Source organism: Lepidochelys olivacea (assembly GCF_965140295.1).
Source record: "Lepidochelys olivacea isolate rLepOli2 genome assembly, chromosome: 7".
Classification (NCBI taxonomy): Eukaryota; Metazoa; Chordata; order Testudines; family Cheloniidae; genus Lepidochelys; species Lepidochelys olivacea.
In genome coordinates, this window is record NC_140417.1 from 22,034,964 (window position 1) to 22,060,027 (window position 25,064).

Sequence of the window (25,064 nt, forward strand, 5' to 3'; positions counted from 1 at the left end):
AATTCAATATAGGAACAGTGTCATGAGCAAAGCAAACCCAACTGCTCCCAAATAACCCATCCCTGTCTCTGTGCAAGGAATAGCTCAGTTCAAGGGGTCAATTAAGAATGGAGAGACTTATACCTGTGCTGTTGTAGCTGTATTGATCCCAGGATATTACAGACACAAGGCGGGTGAGGTAATATGTTTTACTGGACCAACTTCTGTTGGTGAGAGAGGCAAGCTTTCGAGCTACACTGAGCTCTTCTTCAGGACTGGGAAGGGTATTCAGAGTGTCACAGCTAAATCCAAATGGAACAGCTAAACAATCTGTTCCCCCTTGTATCTAGCTGTGACGCTGAGTACCTTTCCCAGTCCTGAAGAAGAGCTTTGTGTAGTTCGAAAGCTTGCCTCTCTCACCAACAGAAGTTGGTCCAGTAAAACATATTACCTCACCCGCCTTGTCTCTGAGTCCTACAACAGTCAATTATTATTGCAGCCACAGAAGAGAAAACCTGATAAAATAAGCCTTGGATGGACAGTGGATTGAAAGAGAGCTTGGGCAGGGATTGTAGCCAGAGAGAGATTAGAGGCCATAAATATTTCAAAAGGAAAGGACTCCAAGATATGGTCATATCTCACTGCAGTACCTCCCTTTATAAACCGCCAGAGATCCTGATTCACATCTCACTGTTCATGGGCATGTTAAGAACAGCTGCACAGTTCAGATGCACAGAACAAGTGAACAAAGACCCTTTTCCTTTAATGTTACTGCCGCTTTCAGGAACAGTGGTTTCTTCAAGGCCTCCCATAGAAGCTGCTGCATCTATTAAGATATTCCTCATATCTTGTGCTAAGTCCACCGTGTTGAAGTTAACTTGTGCTTTTTCATCAACAATGCAATGTTCCTTATACCAATTCTATTTTACCTTGTCCAGGAGATGAAGGCAATTTATAAGTTTAATGAGCACAATCTGGCTGGGATCCAAACTCAGGAAGGTAATGTTTAAAAGGGAATTGCTTGAGACTTTAATATTTGGCATATAGCATGCCAGTTTCCCTTCCAATCTATGCAATGAAGAGCAGCAAAGTGCTGATTTAGTATACTTCAGTAACGGATACTTGGTGTACTTCAATAAAGTATACTTGGACAACAGACCAAGACTCTGGATGACCTGTAGACACTGGATTATGGGGATCCCAAACCATGACAGAGATCAAATGGCAAGAGAGCTCTGGCTACAGTATGTCTTTCCTTTGTCCTTTTGTCCAGGATTTTGGAACAATAACGATGGAAGTCATGAGTGGGTGGCAACAATGTGAGATTTCTTCAGGCCATGCTAGATGGATGGGGCTATTAATGGTGGATTTCACAGCCATCTGGTAGATTTCACAGCCATCTCTGTAACTCACTGGAAAGCTAAATCCACTTCTAGGATTGCAGTGAGGTTTCAGAAAGACATTAGCTCCATTCCAGTTGAACTGAGCTGATCAGAGTCCAGCTCATTGGGAGCCATTTCTATGAGCCCTCCTGGCTGGACTTAATTCTGCAAGGAGTGAGTGGCAAAAAAATGAAGGAATTAAATAAAACCCTACAGTTGTTGGCATTAATCAAATGGACACCCAGAAGTGAGGAACACATGGCTGTGTCTCAAGTTTATAGGATCTGTAAAGTGGAGATAACGATATGGACTGTCAAGGCTAAAGCCCTACTCTGGCACTTTGAGTGCAGAAGGTGGAGGCCCGCAAGGATTCTAAAAATTAATACTTGCCACTCCAGGCTTGTATTACACTCCCAAGGTTACAGCTTCTCTCTGACCTTGGCTTGGTAAATGCTGCCACCACCCAAATGGAAAAAAACCCCTTGGACCCAGGAAGGAGCACTTGGGAATTCCTCCCCGTGGGGTACCCTCAAGCCCTTTCACCCCACCTCTGGGGAAGAGCTGAGAAAGAAAAACAAACAAAATTAGCGGTTGCCACCAACTAATTAAACAACATATGCACAAACCTCTTAGGGCACCAAAAATCCAATTCCATTCTTAAAAAAGGTAAATTTTATTAAAAACAAAAAGAAAGAAAATACATCTGGAACTTAGGTTTTTGCTAGATTTTAAAAGAGCAATTCCAAAAATTAAGCACCCAAAATAGCTTTCTTGGGGGTTCAGTTTAAAGATTACAAGCAAACAAAAACATCTGGGGTTAGCACAGAGGAGTCCACAAGCCTTAAAAAATAAACAGAAATAAACCTAATCACATCTTTCTAAACATTCCTAATTTCCTCACATTACACAGCATTCCTGCTGCCCCATCTCTTCAGCCCAGAGAGAACAGCAAACAACAAAGGGACAGCTTCTTTCCCAATTTTAAAAAAAAATCTAGCCTTCCCATTGGCTCTTTTGGTCAGATGCCCACTTTTTTTTTTTTTTTTTTTAAATCTGGGGGACTTTTTAACCCTTTACAGGTAAAGGAAGCAGAGAACAGCATCCAAGAGGGATTTTACAGCTAACTGGCTGGCTGGGTGTCCATCGAAGGGAGCTACCTCCCCCCTTCATTTATCCCATGGACCTACGTCACAGGGAGAGAATGCATTTGAGACTTAATGAAGAGTCACAGTGTAAATGAAATTGGTAAGTGATGTGTATATAGATGCCCTGGGTACATGTTTAAGCTCTGGATATGGAGAGGGAGAGTGTGATGGGGCATTCACTCCACACCAGAACAGATGGGGTTAAGGTGGTAAGAGAGGCCAATTAGCCTTAGGCTGCACCTGGTGGGGAGCTAAGGGGCAATGAGACTGATTGAGAATGCCATGCACCAGGGCAGGAATGGGCAGTGCTTCTATAAAGCCTAGGAGTTGAGGAAGGGTCTGCAGGCAGGTGAGCCTGTAGTCACACTCCCTGGTACATGGTGGAGTAGGAGCTGAGAAAGGTAGGTGAGGAAGAAGTCCAGGGAAGCAGCAGTAAGGTCTGAAAGGAATAGACCTGAACTGCTGGTCTGAGGGTCTCTGGTTTGGAACCTGGTATAGAGAGCAGGCCTGGGTTCCCCTTCTAGCCACTGTGGGAATGTTGCAGTCAGCACTGTGGATATGGAGACTGCCTGAGATTTTGGGAAAGGAGTCTCCGATAAGACCCGGGAAGGGGAGGACAATAGTGATTTGGCCAGAAGTCTAAGCCATGAAGAAGAGGCACTGCAGCTCCAGACTAGCAGGAAAACAGCTGCAGAACGAGTGCCTGGGGCAACGGGCTGAACAATCTCCAGCTGGGGCATGGCCAGTGGTGAGTTAATTCTCCAGATGGACCACAGGGAGGTGCTGCCTAGCAGTGAGTAGATGACCTCATTATAGAGAGATAAAGCTATGCAGCTGTATATGTAATGGGATAGATATCCAACCTGAGATCTAGATATATGCATTCAGCAGAGTAATATGTGTCACAGTCCATATTTCATAAAATAGAGTAGCCAGAATGTGATCAATTCAGTGGCTCAGATTACGTAGCAGCTGTCTACTGTATATTCTACTTTCCTGCCAATTTCGAGATTTAATGGAGTCACTGTCCCTTTTTAAAAAAGGGTGTGGAGTGTAATGATCCTTGATGATAAACACTCCAGCCTGAAACACTGCATGGTGTATAAGCTCCCCTGCCCCCACACACAGACACATTCTTATAGCTAATTTTCTTGTTGATGGGATGAAACAGTTCATTTTGGGTTTTTGCTCTATAGATAATGGAAACAGTACAGGAAGATTATACCTTTAAAATTCCTATTTGGGAGGGATTTATATTGCTCCCTTCTCTACACAGCCATGGGAAAGGTGGACCGACAGCCTTCTTAGATAATTTGTGAGGACCTTCATTTCAGTCATAGTACACATCCATGATTCTGGTGGAGAGCACTGTATGATTTGGGTGGCTTAATCTCAAAGCCATGCTCAGACAATGTATGCCAAAGACCTTGTTGCCTTACCATTTCCTAGGGATCTTAGGAACACAAAACCATGAAAGTCTCTGGAATAGACCGTGGATCCAATATCCAGGAAGATGAAACCCCCTCCATGGTGTACCTTGCGAATTGTGCAATGCAGCGTGTCAGATGAGTTCCTTCCTGATGCCTCAGGTGATCAACTAATGCCCCAAACAAAATGTATTTGATTTGATTAGCCTTACTACATACATACAAATATTACTGGTTATAAAATTATCCAACCCATTTTTAAATTCAGACACAGCACATGGCTGTCTAACCTCCCGCAGAAGGGAGTCCCAGTTTGACATTTGCCTTTACACTTTCTACATTTATGAACAATTCATTTCAATGAGACTCCCTTTGCCGTCCTAGGAAGCAGGATGGTGTACAGAAGATGCCCATCTTGTGTAAGTGCAATTGTGCCACGTTTGACATAGAATGTCCCCCCAAATAGACTGGACATTTCTCATATAGCCCCTTTGGTTTGTATTGCTTTGTTGGTCCAGGTCTAGCTCCACTGGTCACTTGACAATTCAGGGATTTAGGTTTTGATCTCTAACTCCTTTCCAAATTCTCAGGCCATTATGAGATACCAGGTGTTCAGTCTTGGGGGTGGGGGTTCCTGCATCACACTCTGGACACACCCCACCCAGCATATGCATGAAACAACATTGATGGAGTCCAGACTGAGTAGTGTCCAGCTGTCTTCCAGTGGAAGGACGATTGCTGCGTCATGGGGCTTTTAAAGTAGAAAAAGTGGGGGGAGGGGAGAGAGAGATTTTGATGGTTTGACATACAGCTTAGAAGACTTTTCCCTCCATTAGAAAAAAATAAATTTGTAGGCTAAGCCCACCCAATTGTTAGAAGACAATTAAGTTGGGTTAAGGCAAGTTTTTGCTGTATTGTTAACATTATTTCCACTGGAGTTGCATGCATTGCTTGCTGGTTAATGTGCAAATGATCTGAGTCATTAACTACTGAGGGAGCTCAATGGATATGTTGCTACCTATAGCCTGTGGAATTCTGCTTGACAAAAACCAGTCCCGTCTGAAAATAGAACATTCAGAGTTTTTTGGCACCGCGCACCATTTAGTGTCATGGTAACTAGAGAGGGAAAGGACCCATTGAAACAGCTGCTCCTTTGCCCCACACACACCAGAGAAGCCGGAAGAAGGTTCCAGTTAATGCAGGTGTGACCTGGTCAGGCTGAATGTTCAATAAGTGAGAGTGGGTCTAAATAAAGTCTCACTAAGTCAAAGGGAGTGTTTGGGGGGGACTGGAAGAAAGGGCAAGTACAACAATTTAGATGCCTTCTAGACTTATTTGGATTCACATATTAATTTGCTTACAGGTCTTTCTCCTCTAATTTCTATGAATTTGTCCTTTGTTCCACCGTCTAGTGGACATCAGTGTGAGGAGGACCAATTTCCCTGAGTCTCAACCCTAAAGTTGTCTTTTGCTCAGTCTCACTGCCTTTCTCCGAATTTTTCCCAACAGGGGTATGTACTCCCAGCTGCATCCTTGTCGCAGGCAAACAGGGACGTTGGACTTCATTGGTGAGGGGAAGGAGATTTTTCCTATTGTAGTTTATCCAAACCCAGAGAAAGAGCTTAGGTCCTGGCTTGTGCAGAGCCCTGATGTATGCAAATCCCTCTTCTGCTTCTGTGGACCTCTTCTGTAGTTTTCTTCTCTCCTTTTAATTCCAGATTTGAAAATAGAATGTGAGTTGACTGCATGGGGATCTCTCATGTGTGCAGCTTCCCATTGTGGCAAATTGAAACTGTTGATGCAAACAGCTTGGATTTATTTATATATTGGGGGGTTTGGGGGGGGGGACAGATCCAAGCAAAAAGGGATTTGAGTCTCAAATACCTCTCCCTGGCCCATATTAGCAAACGCCCTCCAGCCCCATCCATGGCTGTTTCTTGCCTGTTTAAAAACAGGCAGGAAATCAAAAAACATTTTTTTTTTTTTTATACACCAAGTGTTGTCGAGTTCTGCAGCTGCCGTCAGCCAACCAGAGTCTAGTGCTGAGGCTGATACAATTAATACTTGGTGCTTGAAAACATTAATGTAGCTATTTATATAAATTAGTAACCCGCAGCCCAGGCGGTAGCATTATTACAGCATTACTAATTAAATCACAATAAGCTTAGTTTGCAGTAGTATTAATTATGAACCTGACAGAGTGATACTGGAGATCTGATTGGTCCACTGCCAGTCATTACCCTGTCGGTAATGAACCAGGCAGGCAATGAAAATCAAAGCAGCCTCTCTGACAGAGCCTTTATGGCTTCCCAGGCAGAAGGACAACAATTCCAGCAGCAAACGCATAAAGACCCTTGATCAAAATAACACTAAGAATTGTGCAGCATTAATTGTAGCTAAAAGACACAGGGTTTGTGAGTGCTCCATCTACCACTGGGGTTTGCCTGCTTCTTGCCAAAGGGATTTCCTCCCGGAACCCTGACTTATATTAGATTCTCAGGTAGCAGAAGTGGCTTGTGCCACTGTTTTCCACTTGTGGTTAGCTAGGCTGTGGGCTGCCTTTGCTCGGGCAGTCTTCATTGTAGTGTCACAAGCCTCTGTCCACTCTCATGGCTGTTGAAATGCAGTCCTACTGCACTAGGGAACCTCAGTGGGGTAGTTATTACAGTTGGTTGGGTTTCGTTCAGGGAAGGGTATTGTTCATGGTATCTACTGAGGGAAGCTCCTTGCTAATTTGTAACAGGCTCTTACACTGAGCTGGTCAAAAATCTTCTGCCAAACCAGTTTCCTGTTGGAAAATGCTGATTTGATGAACTCAAAAGGTTTTGCAGGAACATACTGATTTCATCAAAGTTTTAATGGGAAATTATCAAAACGTTCTGTTTCAACTTTAACGTTATATTGTATTCATTTAAAAGGGATAAAGTCAAAATGATATATTTCAGTAAAATCAAAAGCTAATATTTCCAGAATAATTTTGCTCTGCAAAAAATTCTCAGAGTTCAGTTTTTCTTCCTGATTTGGGACAAAACCAAATGTTGAAATCTTGGAATTCCCCACAGGATGGAAATTCTGCTTCCCAGCTAGTTCAGTGCTAGCTCAGTGCTCAGAGGGTGCAGGGAAGGCATCCAGTTGGCTTTAGCCATTCAGCGATGTGCAACATCAAGCTCTCTGAAGCACATTTGCATTAATACAGAAGTAAGTGCAGCAAGAGACTTGAACTTACACTTCCATGGATCAGTCACCATCTCTACCCAAGATAGGAAGCAACAGGATTGTGCCAGAAACACGGGCTCAGCTGGGAGATTCCTGGGCTTGAACCACTGCAGACTTACTTTGCTAAGGTGTCCGGTGCAGAGTTTTTCTAGCAGCAGCCCTCTCTCCTGCTTTACAAAAGCAAGAACTTCTGAGTGAGTAGCCCATAAAGTAGAACAAGAGTACACTTAATGACAACCTATGAATGTTTCATTAAGCAAGAAGGTATATGATGGGACCAATACTTAGCATAGTCTGCTCCTGCGTTCCTTCCTCTTGTATTTCTCTTTGTACCTACACTGACGAGCATACCATGGAAACTCAAGCAAGAAAGAGCAAAATCCTCCACTTCCCCATCAATCCAGCACGCTGGTTCTATGTCACAAAGTGTTTAGTGCTAACTGGGCTGGATCATTCCCAGGTTCATGAAACAAGTCTAAATCTTCACTCAGAAAAGGTGAGACCCAGATGAAAATGAACTTGATGTGATCCTCCTGGAGCAGGGGGAGCTCAGGGTTATTTCTATATAGGACAAGAACGATGCAGCAGTTGGCATCCAGAGCAGAGGGAGAAAGAGTCTTGGGAAGAGCCAACAGAGCAACATCACGTCTGTGCCCCTTGATCTCAACAGCAGGAGCAAGGCCCTATGTAGTCCGTGATCTTCAGCTATGGAATTTGCTGTGGATCTTCCCCTTTTCCCCCACAGCAGAATTGTCACAGGATATGCATAACTCTCCTTAACTTCAATGGGGGTCTTTGTCTCCTACAGGGGGCAGAATAGGGCCCCATGTTTCTAGCCTGCATGGCTGTAGAGATAACTTAGCAAAGACGACTGAATATAAACCAAAGCAAAGTTGTCCCCTGCATCTGCAGGCATCCTGAAACAATAGGTCTGGGAGGTGTCATCTGCCCGGCTCCTCTCAGTGAGGGGCTCATTCTGAAACCTATAGATAATAGTACTGAGATTGTTAGGTTAACTATTTCACTGCTGGTCACTTTAGTAGAAGCCTCCAGCAAATGCCCTCCTAGATTACCTTAGCTCCTGCTGTCCACTGCTCACCTACTGAATCTGGCAACCTCCCCACAATGTCTTCCACACAGATCTGCACCATCAATACAGAAATCTGGGGCATATCGAAAGCAGGGAGCAAAGTCAAATAAATTGAATTTAACATGACACTTAATAACACAAGGAACACTGTATGGGTTGCATTATCCAAGGTTAGAGCTACTTCATTAAACATCTCACCTGTTTTTAGAATGTAAATGAAGCTGTCACTGTCTATTCCAGCCAGCTGCATCAGCGTGCTGCAGAATCCAGCCGCCCTGCCGTGCAGAGTCCCCGGGGAGAGAACCTCAGCTGGTGTAAGTCCGTGTGGTCACTGACTCCAAGCAGAGCTACCTGAAGTTCTGACCTTTTACATCCAGCCTGTCACAGAGCTCATGGAGCCTTGACTCTCAGGGTCTGGCTGCACTTGGAGCTGGGAGCGTGAGTCCCAGCTCGCAGAGGCGGGCCCATGCGAGCGCTGCTCACGCCAGCAGGCTGACAAAAGTAGCGCAGACAGTGGCCGCACAAACTGGATGTCTCAAGTACAAACCCATCTGGCCCCCATGGGTATGCGCTGGGGGCCGCTACACGGCTGGTTTTAGCTCCTTGGCTGGAACAGAGCGAGCGTGGGTTCATCTACATGCTGGAATCTCTCCGCCCCCCGCCCCAGCTCCAAGTGTAGATGTAGCCTTTGGCTATATAGCAGGGGTGGCCAACCTGAGCCTGAGAAGGAGCCAGAATTTAGGGCCAAAGAGCCGCAGTAATACGGCGGCAGCCCCCCCCCCCCTCCGCTCCACACCCCGACTCCTGGCGCCTTCCACCCACCAGCCGCCCCGGTGATCAGCGCCTCCCCCTCCCCCACCGATCAGCTGTTTCGTGGTGTTCTGGAGGGGAGGAGGGACGAGCGAGGGCATGGCAGGCTCAGGGGAGGGGGCGGGAAGGGGTGGAGCGGGGGCAGGGCCTGTGGCAGAGCCAGGGGTCGAGCAGTGAGCGCCCCCCGGCACGTTGGAAAGTCGGTGCCTGGACAAGGAGCCGCGTATTAACTTCTGAAGAGCCGCACGTGGCTCCGGAGTAGGCACTATGAAAAAGGGACACAATGTCCACTTTTCAGGTGTAAGTTATTGATATGGCATGGGTCAGCCAATGCCGCTGTTACACCTAGTCTTACAAGTTCCCTTTCTTAGCACACGAGCATGTTTTAAATCATGGAAGAAATCTAGTGATGTTAGTTCTCTGGGGGAGCTGTGGCAAGCAGCATGGGAGTTCAGCCTCTTCCTTAATCTCACTAGCTAGCAGGGCTTTGGAGCTGTGCTCCGGCTCCGCTCCAGCTCCAGACAAAAACCTGCAGCTCCACTGCTCCGGAGCTGCTCCGTGCTTCAGCTCTGAGCTCTGCTCCAAAGCCCTGCTAGCTAGAGTCGATTCTTGAGGCAGAGCTGCTCCCTGCAAACTGTGTATTAGTGTTTGGAATGATATCTCTGAAAGAAGGAAGTGTCTGCATGCTGTATGTGACCACCTGTGTTCCAGGACTGGTGCACAGAGCGTAAATAAAACATGTTACACTAAGAATATATCCAGACTCCATGTCACTGATTTCTCCTTCAATGGAAAGTTGACTTACAAGACCTCAACATCCACTGCCACTTAACACGGGGCAATAGGATTTTAATGTAATTTTTGGTGTTGCAATAGTGTCCAAGAATAGGAAGGAAGCCATGGGAGGTGGAAGATGGGTCCCATGACAGGAAAATAGGGAGGGAGGAAGGGGAGAACAGGAGCTGAGTGAGGAGAAAGAAGAAACAAACTGGTAACACAAAGCGCATACTGCCTCAGCTCAACACACACAGTGTTTCCTGCCAGTACAGCTCTATTTGCAACGATGTTATAAATTGTAATCCACGTGGGTGGATAAAAAGCCCCTTTGCAGCATGTTCTGCCAGGCTCAGGCTGCAGCATGGCCCAGAGCCAGAGCTGCTGGAGATGTGAGGAGCTGTCTGAAGACATTGGCAGGCATTTTAAGGCAGCAAAGATTGAAAGCAAATAATAATAGGCTTCCCAGGTGGAACCTAGTGCTTTTTTAGGTTTGAGTGGGAAGAGAAGGTGAGAAGACCCTGAAGGGGATGCCTGCACTGCCAGCTCATCAGGTGGGATCAAAAGAACGGAAGAGGCGTCTGCAGGGACCTTTGCTCATCTAAAACCCGACTGCGAGCTAGTGAAGTCCAAGTGAACTGGTGGGTGGCTAGGCTAGCATCAAGAGTCCTGGGGAGAATAGGAATGGCCTCACATACAAGCCAAAGATGAGACACTGAGGGGACTTAGGCGAGGCAAAGGGCAAGGACTGAGGAGGGCGGCCTTGGCGTCTTGATAAGAAGCAAGCTCATTCCATATCACGGTCAATGAGTTCTCTCAGAAGTGGGGATGAGGGAAGACAGGGTACTGTCACAAAGCTACCACAGGCTCTACGGATGACATCCCGTTGGCTGCAGGATATGCATTGGCATTGTCTGGAAGCTACTGCAGTCAGAGATGTGCTTTGCAAAGGCATAGCACCAGTCCAAGCCATCAGCAGTGTCTGCCTAGCAAGGGGGCAGTTCAGGGCATGTTACAACAAACACATACTCTCTCTAGTGGGAGCAAAGCATGCTGCAGCAGAAGGGATACAAGTGCAGGGTCAGGCGAGTTTCTCCTCTTCCCAAAATGGGATTACTGTGAAGGCAGTCACTCAGTATCTGGGGAGTGCCTTGCTTTACTCTCTAGTGGCCCCTCCTGGCCCCCTGAGGTAGTGGCTGGTCTCTTCAAGTAGCCACATCCAGCTCTGCTCAAATAGGGAGAAAAGCCACTGTTCCTCAGGAGCTGTGTGAACCAGAGAAAATGGGAGCAGTGTTTACATTTCAAGAGAGGCTCTAAAAGGGATGAGCAAATAAGTTGCATGGAACCGGAGAAGGAGAAGGAAACAGTAGAGAGAAGCCCCATAATGAGGAGAAAATGATGAGTCCCGGAGGATCCCTTCCCCCTCTCAATAAAGGAGAGACCACTGTGTGTATGTAATGACCTATTTACTTTCCTGACGCTGAAGAGCCTGCCTGTGTATGCAGGGTCACCCATAAAACCCATTTCCAGTGCAGCCCCACGTAGTAGGTACTAAACATCTCCCTGGACTATCACCAACCCCAGAAGAATGTCACCATGGCCATTGTGGGGAACCCACCACAAACAGGCCTGTCTTCAGCATCTTGGGCAGGGATTAGCGCCCCACATTCCTTGATGCTCTTTGCGAGCTGCATGTGTGGGTGAGCGCAAAACTCCCTCTGCTCACCATGAAAATTACCCCAGCTGCATAGTTTAGTTCTGTAGATTACAGCAACAGGAGGAGCAAAGCAGCCAAAGGATTCCGTCAGAATCTGGGTTGAAAGCAGCAGCAGCTGCTGGTATAATAGCAGGCAGCACCCAGCCAGGAGTGACCACACTGAGCTGCTCTACCGCCTCACGTGGTCACATCCCAGCTAGAGCACTGCCAAGCCAGGCTGGAATGGCCGAGCCTCAGCAGGAATCCGCCACCACTGCATTATCCTTCACAGCTGCTGTTCATGTGCTCATTCTCGCCCGGAGCAGAGGCGGGGAGGAGGAGGGGAGCCAGAGCTATTTTTAAACACCCAGGGCAGACCTTGGAAAGCACAAAGTGGTCACAAAAGCATGGGCCATGTTTTCACAGATGACTAGAACTATGAATCAGGCTGCTTTGGGAGAGAGAGTGGTGGCTGCGATATGAAATGAAAGGCTGCAGAGAGAAGCATTGCAGAGCAGAAATAGGTTTAGAGTCCCATAGACGGTACATTAGTTATTCTGTGCAGGCTGGACCCAAGAATTTGTATAAGAAATCATGTTTATTACCAGAGAGGGGCTCAAGCTGAAATATTCAGATTTGGATTTTCCACACCCCAGAGTTCAGGGATGATTGGATCCACAGTTCTATGTAAAAAGTTGGGGCCATTTGGAAACAGATCAGAACTGGATAACTGTTTGGATCAAGGGGTTTTCGTTTGCGCCCATCACAATGTATAGTCCTTTACAAAACACAGAGGAACAAATACATCCATGGTGTAACTGCACTGGCTGAATTTGGTCCATGACTTAAGCTCAGGTTTATGCTCTGAGGAGCTGAGTGTCTAAACTCGATGGAAATAATGCAGACAATTATAGACAGGGTTTGAGGGAAGGAGCAGCTGGAATTGTAATCAATCAGAAGTCAAGAGCTAGGTGAGAAAGGATGGGGCTAGGGAGAGATCTCAAAGGGGAAATGAAAGAGGCTTGGTGTACAGGAAGTGGAAGATTTCAAAAAGACAGAGCATGGGGTGGAGAAAGAGCATTCAGGACTGGGAGGGTCACAGGGTCAGAGAGAGATGGAAAACCACACTGTGCCTTACAGGTGAGACAAGGATCTTGGATTTCACAGGCAAAAGTAGAGGGATCTAGAAAAGGGGTGTGAATGTTCAAATCTCCTTACAATTCTTGCACAGCTCCATTGACAGAGCTCTTGATTTAACCACTTTGGTGCCGCAGTTCCCACACTGCAGTTACGTTAGAATCGGTTATGTGGTGCCAGCAGTGGAGAAGCTCAGATACCATGGTGACAGGGGCCGGATAAGAGCTTAAGTGGAACAGAACTGAATATAATGCAGTAGCTGTGGAGCAGTGACTGTCACCCATAAAACCTGGGTGAACTGGTGTTGGTAAAAGAAGGGAGAGATGAACTGTTGGGTCCATGGAGGAAAGACGGGGCTAGAGGGAAAGAGATAGGGGAAACAGCTCTTTTCCTGAGCTCCTTCTGGAAAGCAGCCTAAGGGCACATGCTCTGGGAGCTCCTGTCTATAACTAAGTTGTTAGACTTCCCATAAGCACGCCTTTAATAGGCAAGCAGCATTTTATTACCATACAAGCAACTACATCCCTTTACAACTCTCCCAAACCCTTCCTGTAACACTTCCTCCCTTCGGCCGACCAGCCATCTCCTCCATGCCCTGCCATGCCATCTGTTCTGTAACCCCGCCCTCCCTCGAACAAAGGAATCAATAAAGATGACCAGAGCCCTTAGTCAGCTGTGGAGGAAGGGGAGGGAGAAGGGGGATAGATTTTCAAGACAGGACAAGTGTTTGCCATTAATATGCAGAATCCCAGTACATCTCAATTACACACCTCCCCCGGGGGCTTATTACAGCTATCCTGGGCAGCGAACATGTGTCAACAGAGGAAACAGCGAAGACTTCTCCAACACATTCCAAAGTGAAATGCGGGAAAAATGGGATCTGAGCCTGTCTGCAGCTGCTGCTTTTTCTTTCTTCCAGCATTTTTCATGTTTAACAACCGTGTACCCGCCCCACACGTTTGACATTTATAGGCTGCGGTTGCAGAGTTTCCATCTCGCTCCGCGTGGGGGAGTCTGGGACAGCTCTCCCACCACATCATGGTTCCATGCAAGTCATTTTGTGGCTTATCTTACAAGCCAACTCACCCTACTTTTTTCCACACAAAGCATGTGAAGTCCCAGAAAGGAATGGCAGTACAGAGGGTATATATACATATAGCAGGGAGGTATAATTCCTCCTTGAAAAAGCCTTTCTACCATTAGGATGACAAACACAACACGGACACTCCCTCTATCGCTGAACCCCCCCTCCAACCACACAAAGAGAACATTAAAAATCTGAACAAAAACCCTACCCCAAGCAGAGCTTTGATCCTGAAAAGGGAGAAGTGAAGAGACCCCATGAGGTTCACTAGGTACTTGCTATTGATTTTACACAGAAGGTACTCGGATACTTTGGTGATGGACAGCAGTATAAAACCCTGAGAGAGACACAGAGAGAAAGAACGCTGAGAATTAACATCTTGTCTGCTCCTGTCCATTCCCAGTTTATCCACTGGCTGTACTGTTGAATATACCATGTGCATCCAAGAAGAACATACCTATTGGGTTGCTTATAGGGGACCAGAATTTCCAAACTGTGTTTTGTCATGTACACCCCGATTTGCATGCATATGTACCTATGCACTGGAGTTTGTGCGTACAAGTCAGGCATGCACAAAAGGGCACACACTCTCAAGATCTTTGTCTGTACCAGGAACTGCCAAGTGGAATGCATTTCTCATGCTGTTGAATACACCTGCTAAAATCTAAGTAAAACACACCCTCTGTGTTGCTTACCGTACAAGATACAGCCAGATAGAATGCTGCAGAGGTGCTGGTGAAATCTATCAGGCATTCCAATGAGTTCAGTGGACAACACCAGTCCAACTGACTCAATGACTGAAGGGTTAAGAATGGAGAGATGGATATGGCAAAGAAGCTGCATGATTTTCATTCCTTTTTTGTTTTAAGTCTGACTTTTGGGGACCAAATTCAGAAATGTGGTGAATAGGTGCAACTCCAGCTGAAGTCAATGGAGTAACACCCAGTCTGAATTTGCTCAGTTGATATTCTGTGGCCCAGGCATTGACTCCAGGCTTCCGAGATATTTTTCTGACAAATCATCTATGTTGCTGCACCTTCAATTAACTGTATAGCCCATTCTTTCACTGTTTGCTCGTCTCTCTTTCTATTATCTGAGAATATTTGTTGCTACAATTAGCCTGATGCTTATCCACTGTTTACCTTCTTTCCTTTATCTTACCTAGTCTAGTTGCATTTCCTACCATGCAGGATGGTGTTTGTTGGTAAGAAGTACCTATTTCTATCTTCATCCTTGTCTTTAATATATCGATTATATTTTTGGTTGTTGGTTTCTGGAGGGCAGGAAGTTCCTTATATGTAATCTCCTTCCATATAGCGCCAAGCTTGCAAATGAGTTCATCTCCTGTTTAAGCACTTAATTAAGGGCCAGATTTTTCAAAAGAGATCAGCATCCAATATACTGAGCTGTTTTGCAAATGTGCCCTCTTATTTTGATGCCTAAACAGGCACTGAGATCGTTTGAAGATCTGGCTGACTGTCTCTATCTAACCTTCTCGCAACATGACGGACAAAAAAAGAACTATCTGTGGACAGGTTTTTATAAAGAGGAGACACCAGGTTATGTGCAGACCTAACTTGTGTCTGCAACCCCCAAGGTGTGCCGTATTGCAAAGTGGACCATGTTATATTCTGTCCCCTGGCACCGAGAATGTCTGTCAGCAATGAGAAATTGTACTGAGGTGCATATGCCAGTCTGTTATTACTACATTACTAAGTACAGGTCTGAATCAAAATCCTGGATCCAAACAGCCTTGGAATTTAGCAGATTTGGATGTGACCTTCACAACTGGTTCCTATTCCTATAAGGGAGCAAACCAGATTCCCACTTTTGAACATCTCCAAACCTTGTGACAGTCCAGATCCAGACTGCAGTTCAGATGAACTCTGACTTGACATACACAATGATGCTTGGTCCTCATGGTTATTTCATGCACAGGCAAATCTTTCTTGTAAGGAGTGATTCTAACCTGCTGTTATTTCTGATTCTGTTTTGAGATGAATGCCACCATCATCTCGTGATAAATTGGGGTTATAGCTGTACAACTTATGAATTCTGACTGACATTGTGAAGTTGTATTACGAAAATGCTTTGTGTCATAAGTGTCCATATGAAAGGGGATCCACCATTGCTGACAAGTCTTTAATGTGTATGCACCAAACAGATACAACAGGAAGTGCTTAAGACTCAATGACCTTTGTCCGGTGCAAACATCTGGGACAATGGTTGAAGTGCATCCTTGGAAATCCAATTAGTTGGCCCACTGAAGGGAGGGAGGAAAGGCAGGAGCAATGTAAGTTACCAGGAGGAGAACAAAAGACACCAGATGACCAGGAGGGTGTTGAAATAAAGGAATGCACTGGAACCAGGTCCAGACAGGAAGTGGGAACACGGGGAAGACAAGAGCAAGGTCACAGAAGCTGGGTAAAGAACTCCATATGAGAGTGAGACCAGTTAGCATGTAACAGCCTACATGAGAAGGAGGGACCTTGACTGTCTGCTTTCTTCTGTCTGCTTTCCTGAACTCAGATGATTCCCCAAAGGCTCACAGGGGAAGGCTGAGATTGCGGGTCCAGATGTTTTATTGTTTTGAATGATCTGTACTCTTCTGTGCTTTACATGATTAAATATAAAAAAGCATAAAGATGTTCGACTGGGCAAAGTGTGTGTGTGCTGTTTAATGCACCACAGCTGTTGTGTGCCCCTGAGAGAATTACACTGTAAACCAGAAGCTTCACACCTTTTGTGTGGAGTTCTGGGAGAAGGGTGCGTTTGAGTGCCAGGGTGTCTGAGGGTATGTCTGCACTGCAACTGGGAGTGAGCCTCCCAGCCAAGGTAGACAGATTCACCACAGTTGGGCTGGAGCTAGTGCCTTAAACTAGCAGCATGGGTGCTGCAGCTCTGGCAGAGGCTCAGCTAGTGACCCGAGCTCAGACCTAGAGGGCCGGGAGGGCTTGGGAGCTGGAGCTGCTACCCAAGCTGCAACGTCCACACTGCTATTTTTAGCATGCTAGCTTGAGCCCCACTAGCATGAGTCTATCTATCTGCCTGGGCTGAGAGGCTTGCAGCCAGCTGAAGTGTAGACATACCCCGAAGGGTCAGTGCTGCATCCACAGCAAGCCTGACAGAGCGTTCCAACACTCAGAGTGGGTGCCAGATAGAAGGTCTTCATTCAGAGTGTGCCGAGGGTCCCCAAGATTTGCGTAGTGGCTGAACTCCGTTCAAGCTCCAGGAGCTTGAAACACCCCAGGGACCCAGAGTGGTAGAGTCCCCTCACAGCAATCCAAGTGGGTCACCAAGCAGGGAGTACTCAAAAGAAACTGTGACACACCTATTTTCCCCTTAACTTGTGCTACCCTGCTATCAATTTTTTCCTCTTATCATAAATGAGAATGAATTACAGGACTCAAAGTGAGGGACTGATAGGCCCAACTAGACTCAGACATGTGTTTATTCATGAACATTTGGATAAGTGAGTTTTTATTTCAAGAATATTCCTGGAAAGAAAAGGCATCACACACACTGGTGAAATTAAACAGCTGTGAGAGTATTCCTGCCGGAAATGCACTCAAGGACATTTTGAACAGTTCTATATAATACTCACACAATGGATTAGTTGAGCAATTATGCTTGTTTGCAGATATTTTGTGAATGGGAAAAAAGGGATAGGTCATCCAATCAGGGGAAAGATACAATACCATGTGACTTAGGTGACCAAATATATAGAATGAATAGTAAATAAAATATAGCAAATACTCTTTGCAAGTAGTTTGCAAATCAACCATCATTTAAATTTATTTTTACAAATTATTCCGAACTGCAAAATTGTAAGTAATAAATTAATAAAAGTCATGACCCATTGGTACATAATTTGGTGAACAGAAAAATAAAATGGGGCTGAATTAGTTGGATACATTACTTGTGATGGATAACTTGATCAGCTCTCTGCAGATGACATTTATGGACACAACTCTTATCCATTCAATGGAAAGTGCTTTAACAATGGTCTGCTCCAGTGCAGAATATCTCGAGAGGACATTCCATCCCCTTAGATCAGAGATGCTTTGAATGGTCAGTTTTGTGGATGAATGGTACCTTTGGATGACACCTACCAAAGATAAACTTTTACTTGAACATACCATAGATTTTGAATACCATGAAAGCCAGCCAGTTCTGTAAAATCTGTGATGATTTTTACACAGTGTCACATACCTTCCCAGGACATGTTAAAATGTTAGTTAGTTATGTTGTTTACATGTTCCAAAACACATAAAGAATAGCTTAGAGGGAGACTCAATTGTTTTGGAAGGATTAGCACCTAGAAATGGAGCCTTTAATCTCTAAGTATTTTATTTAATTCCACCCCAAATTTGCAACTATCTGATGAGCTGTTTGGTGGCCGAGCAGAAATAAGTTAGTGGCTTCAGACCATGTTCTAGGAGACATACATCCACATCACACACTCACAACACCCTGCCACCACAACAGATACTGTTGTTTGTAGTTGTAGCAGAGGAACAGGAAAGCTTAGCCTCCATGGCCCATTTAGGTACTGACCTCTCTGCTGAGACAGCAAATGTGAAGACCAATTGTGTTGTTAGATTTTGTGATGTGGATCCAGAAGCTGGACTGAGATCCACCAACTCATTTCACATAGACCACACCAAGCAACCAATGGATATCAGTCATTGTCAGTTTGAGCCTTGATTTAGTGACCGAAAGGCTCTGTATCTCTTATCAATTGTCTGGGCCATCTTGTCTCCTGCTGTGGTATTTCCAGTGCTCCTTTCAGTCTTTGTGCTAAGCATCAAAATTACTACAATACCCTCTTTGACTGGATGAATTTGGTTAGCGTGCTCTACTATTGCTTTGATCTTTTCGGTATTCTGTCATTTGATTGGCTTGTCATTGCACTCCTGCCCCGGCAGAGGATGAGAGTGTGGAAGAGTAGACAGCAAATCAGAGTAAAGAATACTGAAAAAGTCCATATGGTAGAACACCCAGCCATTATTCACGGAACAGTATAGATTGGAAATAGTTATATTCCTGTATCTTATTTGTGTATCAAAAATGTAACTTGAGCAGAAAGCTGCAAAGAGCCTATACATTTCTCAGGGCAAGAGGAGGAGAATTGAAGAATCTAGAAAATAAATGTAGCCAATGGTTCCACCTTGGAAAGTTGGCCTTTTGCATGACCAACCAACCTTTAGAGTTGCAAGAAAGGCCAGCTACTAAGAGAGGAGTGGCAGTGGTACACAATAGATTAAAGGATCCACCAGTTACCCCTGGAGAACTGGGTTCAAACCTGGAAGACATAAATGACACGAGGTGCATGGAAATCAGTCTACATTACAAGACTAACACACCAATGTGGCACAGTCCATACTCAGTCCATACTCAGCAATAATTGTGGGCATCACGGGTCAAGATTAAAAGTGGTATTGGCAGAGATGTGAGAGGAATAGAAGGAACTCCTGCAGGTCAGGTGCATTGAGTGTGTGAAGGGCCGATGACTAGCACAACAGGTGATTGCATACATCAGGACTGAGGTGCATTGGCAAAGCTGTGTAGGAAACCCTGGACTGGACTAGCAAAGGGTGCTGCAGATCAGAATTGGGGTGCATTAGAAAACCTGTGGGAAGCACATGGTCCAGTCCTGGAACAGCAGGGCTGCTTCCAATCATGGCTAAGGTGTACTAGGAGAGCTGTGTTGTTAGCCCCATAAGAATCATGGTTTCCCTTTCCTTTACTGGAGAGCCATTGAACAGATTCATTTCTGTTTCCTGACGCCTGCAGAAAAAGTGAACAGCTTCTTTCTTAACATTCATAACAACTGACTTTACTGAAGTTGTGTGAAAATTAAAGAAAATAAAATATCCTGTTTACTTCCAGACTGAGAGCTTATTGGTGATAGTTGAGTATTTAGAGCCAAAGTAAATAATCCCACAGCACAGAGGGCTGAACAATGGAAAGGACACTGATCCAGCCTCTGCATTAGCTGGCTGCCTGTCACCACTACCATATATGTATAGCAGACTACTCACGGGAAGTTTCAATCTTTCTCTGGCATAGAATTACTCTGCATCTGAAGAGCACAGCAAACCAACAGGAGCTATGGTGCTGCAACAGTTCTATTTATGAGGGCCAAACATTTCAAAGGTGGCCTCTGATTTTGGCCACCTCCATTCTTGGATGCTGAGCTTAAAGACCTTAAAATTCATCCAGTCGGAAATGATCTCCAAAAGCAGTAATGATGAGTGCACAAGAAAAGCCGTAAACCCACAGAGCCGTTGAATGCTCATAGATTCATAGACTCCAAGGCCAGATGGGACCACTGTGATCACCTAGTCCAACCTCCTGCAGCACACAGGCCGTAGAGCTTCTGCAAAATAATTTATAGAGCAGATCTGTTAGAGAAACATTCACTCTTGGTCTAAAAATGGTCAGTGATGGAGAAGCCACCATGACACATGGTAAATTATTCCAGTTGTTAATTACTCTCACTGCTAAAAATGTACACCTTATTTCCAGTCTGAATTTGTCTAGCTTCAGCTTCCAGACATTGAATCATGTTAGACCTTTCTCTGGTAGATTGAAGAGCCCATTATTAAATATTCATTCCTCATGTAGGTACTTATAGACTGTAATCAAGTCACCCCTTAACCTTCTCTTTGTTAAGCTAAATTGATTGAGCTTCCCATCACTATAAGGCATGTTTTCTAATCCTTTAATCATTTTTGTGGCTCTTCTCTGAATCCTCTCCAGTTTTTCAGCATCCTTTTTGAATTGTGGACACCAGAACTGAACGCAGTATTCCAGCCATGGTCACACCAGCACTAAACCCAGTGGTAAAATAACCTCTCTACTCTTACTTGAGAGTTCCTTGTTCTTGCATCCAAGCATTGCATTAGACCGTTTGGCCACAGCATCACACTGGAAGCTCGATTATCTCCCAGAACCCCCAAATCTTTTTCGGAGTCATTGCTTCCCAGGATAGAATCCCTTATCCTGTGAGTATGACCTACATTCTTTGTTCCTAGATATATACATTTATCTTTAACCATATTAAAATGCATATTGTTTGCTTGCCCCCAATTTACCAAGCAATCCAGATCACTCTGCATTAGTGATCTGTTCTCTCCATTATTTACCATTCCCCCAATATTTATGTCATTTTCAAACTTTATCAGTGATAATTTTATATTTTCTTTTAAGTAATTGATAAAAATGTTAAAAAGTATAGGGCTGAGAACAGGACCCTGTGATACCCCACTGGAAACACAACTGTTCAGTGAGGATTCCCCATGTACAGTTACATTTTGAGACCTATCAGTTAGCCAGCTTTTAATCCACTGAATGTGAGCCATGTTAAATGTATGCGATTCTAGTTTTTTAATCAAAATATTGTGTGGTACCAGTCAAACGCCTTTGAGAAATTTAAGTACATCAGCACTATTATCTTTATCAACCAAACTTGATATCATTTTTTGATGAGATTACAAGTTAGTATGACAAGATCTATTTTCCATAAACCCATGTTGATTGCCAATCATTATATTCCCCTTCTTTAATTCTTTAGTAATAGAGTCCCGTCTCAGCAGCTCCACTATCTTGCCTGGGTTTGCTGGCTGACTGACAGGCCTATAAACACCCCGCTGATCCCATTTACCCTTTGTAAATACTGGTGCAACACTACCTTTCTTCTCATCTTCAGGAACTTCCACCGTGCTCCAAGACTTATTTAAAATCAACATTAAGGATCCAGCAAGCTCCTCAGCAGCTTTTAAAAAAATTCTTGGATGCACGTTATCTGAATCTGCTGACTTCAAAATGTGGTGCTTTAGTATACACTGTCTAACATCCTCCTGAGACACGAGTGGAACGGAAAGAGTGTCATCTTCATAGGGTGAGCCCAGGTCATCTGGTTTTCCCCCCCCCGACACAGAACAGAAATATTTATTGGACCCTTCTGCCTTTTCTGCATTCATTCTGCATTGATCATTCTACCATTTCCATCCAGTAATGGACCAATACCATTGTCAGGCGTCTTTTTGTTCCCAACACTGTATATTTAAAAAGCTCTTTCTTATTGTCTGTAGCACCTGGCTGTTCACTGCCTCCTGAATGCCCTCTCGTCACTAGGGGTGCCTGTGCAGTGTCTGGCCCCTGTTTTCTCCTTCACATGGCGCTCCTTAAGCAAACTCCACACAGCCAAAGGAAAATCAGAACATTCCCACTTGAGGTCCAATGCATTCCGTCCTCAGGTAACACATTGGCCCTCCAGGCCCCAACCAGTTCAGTATTGCTGTCTCCTTAGTTGGGGGTCCATCCATCCAAAAGATCCAGCCATCTTTTCCAGAGCTGGGTCACAGTTGAATGTCTCTGTAGGAGCCAGCTACAGCTTCTCAGTCTTCTGTTTCCTGAGCATCCTCCAGCTTACTGTCAGGCTTCCTACCTCTGGCAGTCTGAGCTACTTTCCCTCAATCACCCCCCCACCCCCTTCCGTGAAGTTTCTTTCTGCCTTTTAAGCTGGAATCACCTGATCTCCTCTTAGGTGGGGCTCATCTTGTAACCTGAGGTGTCTTAGATCCAGGCTCCAGCACCCAAGGGCAAGCCACACTGGCCATAGACTTCTCGTTGGTCCTTTTGCCTCCCTTATCAATTTCTTACAGTTCCTAACTTCTCATTTCTATTCATTACTATCAACTTCCCCTTTCTACCATTTTTATTATACTATAAAGCATTTTATTGTAATATATAGCATGGGGAGAAACTAATGGGTTTAACTGATTTGGGGCAGGATCTGGGAGAATAAAGGGGGAAAAGTTGTTTTCTGACACCTCTATGCCCCCTACCCCTCCCCCCACCTTGATCCTGGGGCTAAACAAGAGATGGTTTGGGACCTAGCTCAAATTAGATCATCTTAAGTGGGGCCATTAAGCCAACTAGGGATTGCAGAGGTGCAGTGATCTGGTTATGCCTTTTCCCCCAGCCACGCCCCAGCATCAGGGTTGTAAAGTGGAGGCTGTCATGACCGAATTGCCAGTTTATGCTAACTGGGATTTCCCCACACCAGAGGAATCCATAACTGACTGGTTAAGCCAGACTTACATCTGCTTGGGGCCGCTGAAGTGATGCAGAGAGGCCACAGGAGGGTCCAGGAGCTGGCTCATGCAGCATTTACAGGATCAGGCCCTATATCATAATAGCAGGCGGAGGACTGATAGACTCCTCTCAGCTGTGTTCCTCTAAGACACCTCTCTTTCTCTGCATGTCACTCCTGGTAAGTCTAATTGGCCTGTCACTAGTAAGCCACCTTAAAAATTATGGGATGTCAACAGCCACCTTAAAGCTCTCTCTCTAGGGAACAGTAACAAAGAACAGGGTAATTGGTCACCCACAGCTGGTGTGTTCATTTACTTAAGAGCCGACATAGGTTCTAAGTTTGACAGAAATAACAAACGTCCTCCTGGCTCACACTGGCATGACCCTCCCCCACACCCCTATCCCCACAGCCCCCACAAAAGTCCCTTACTCATGGCAATTCCTAGAGGGATTCTCATGACATTCAGTTGGGGCAGTGGCTAGGGCTTGAGACTATGTCTGAAAGCCTGATATACACATGCAAGGAAGTTCCCTTCACTTGTATTGCTACACAGGGATGTTGGTATTTTTATTTGCTAAAGAAATTAAGGCGTCATTTCCTGCTGAATTTTAAGCAGGCCAGTAGTTAAAGGTAAATCAATAAGCCAGTTAAATCACCAGCCATATGGCCTGGCATCAGCCTGGGGTATTGGTCCTTTGAACGGTCAATCATTTAAAGCACTGTTCAAACACATACATGCATTGCTATGGTAGAGAAGGGTTGAAAGGCCTGCTGAGTCTTACGGCACCTCCGTCAGCCCAGAACCCTGTCTGCCCCAAATGGAATCATGCAAGCAGCTGCCAGGATTCTCTGTTGCAAAACAGGGTGAGCGTTTCCTGGAGTCCTGCAGTGGCATTCAAGAGGGTCTGTCAAAAAGAGAGCCAGAGGCTAAGATTTCAAGCTGCATAATCCCTCACCTGCGAGGTACAGCCCAACCCCTTCCTATAACTGTTCACCTCTTGCCTAGGGATTGGTGAACCAGTGGGAATAACCCTGGGGCATTCAGTGATCATTCTGTGCCCAAAGTGCTTCCTAGAGTTCTGGTTTCTTCTGTGTTTGGCCCGAACTGGCTGTGCATAACAGCAAGAGCTTCACAGCACCGCACTCAGACTGTGTCCGGGAAGCTCAGCCCTCTGTTACAGATGGGCTCCAGGTGCAGAGTTCCAACCCAGATCTGGATCCAGACTTTCATAAAGATCAGATCCGGGGGTTTGGTTTGGCCCACAGTAGGGAAAAGGGCCAGCCCTGAAGCTGGGATGTAGATTGACATCCAGATCTGGGATTTTGGATTGGGCCTGACGCTGCCTTTTGCGCTTCAAAAACGTTCTGAGGAAGTGTCACCCTATGCAGTGTCCAGCTCAGTTCTTCATGGCTGCTTTTCAGCTCAGCACCCAAACATTTGGAGCCTTTAGCCTGACTGAACCGCTGACTCCATCTGACTCTGGCCCATCCCTGCTCTTGCCCGTCTACCCTTTCTCTGCTCTGTGATGCCTCTTGTTCTACTTTGCTTGCTTCCTTCATTTGTTCCCCACTCCCCAAGGATGGCAGCACTTCAAAACAGCTTTAGGGATTCTCTGCAAGGAGAAAACAAGGAAACCCAGCGACAACAAGCTAATCAGCAAACAGCTGAGCCGAGGATAAATTCACATGGAAAGCCTGTGTTTGTTTATTACTAATGGGTAACGAAGATGATAACCTTTTAATCCAAAACCATAATGAAATATGCATATTTGTTAATGTGCAACTCTAAAATGCAAATCTTGCAAACACAATGAGGAAGGGTGAAGAAAGCACTCGGCACCAAACCTAATTTATTCCTTTGGCTTCAGACATTTATCCAAATTGAGTTGTGTATGTAATATGAAGTCAAATGAATACGTAATTGTAATGTATATGTATAGCCATTTTCTTCTCGAATATGCCAACTGTTTATCATAATAGGAAGTAATACATATTTTTCAGGATAAAAGGTTACCTATTAAAATATTTTATACATCCCCCTTAAGCTTTTATATGTATAAAAGCTCTATTTACATAGAGACAATATCTGGTTTCCCTTTTGAGATACAGCCTGACTTCAAAAGATATAAAAGAGATTAACAAAGTAAAACCAAGATTTTTATTCAAGTCCTTTTTCTTTTTCCCCTTTATCCAACTGCACTGAAATTAATGAGCTTCG

General features: G+C 45.1%; 1 long non-coding RNA gene across 2 annotated transcripts; it reads left to right on the top strand.

Moving 5' to 3' along the window:
* Positions 1-705: 705 nt before the first annotated feature.
* On the top strand, positions 706-8,609 carry LOC311523408. Of its 2 annotated transcripts, none has more exons than XR_014712331.1 (5): positions 706-2,027; positions 2,441-2,606; positions 3,956-4,095; positions 5,443-5,501; positions 8,480-8,609. It is a non-coding gene; the product is annotated as an uncharacterized lncRNA (long non-coding RNA). The 2 variants fall into 2 exon arrangements; XR_014712332.1 differs by having other exon boundaries at positions 706-1,223.
* The last annotated feature ends 16,455 nt before the right edge of the window (positions 8,610-25,064 follow it).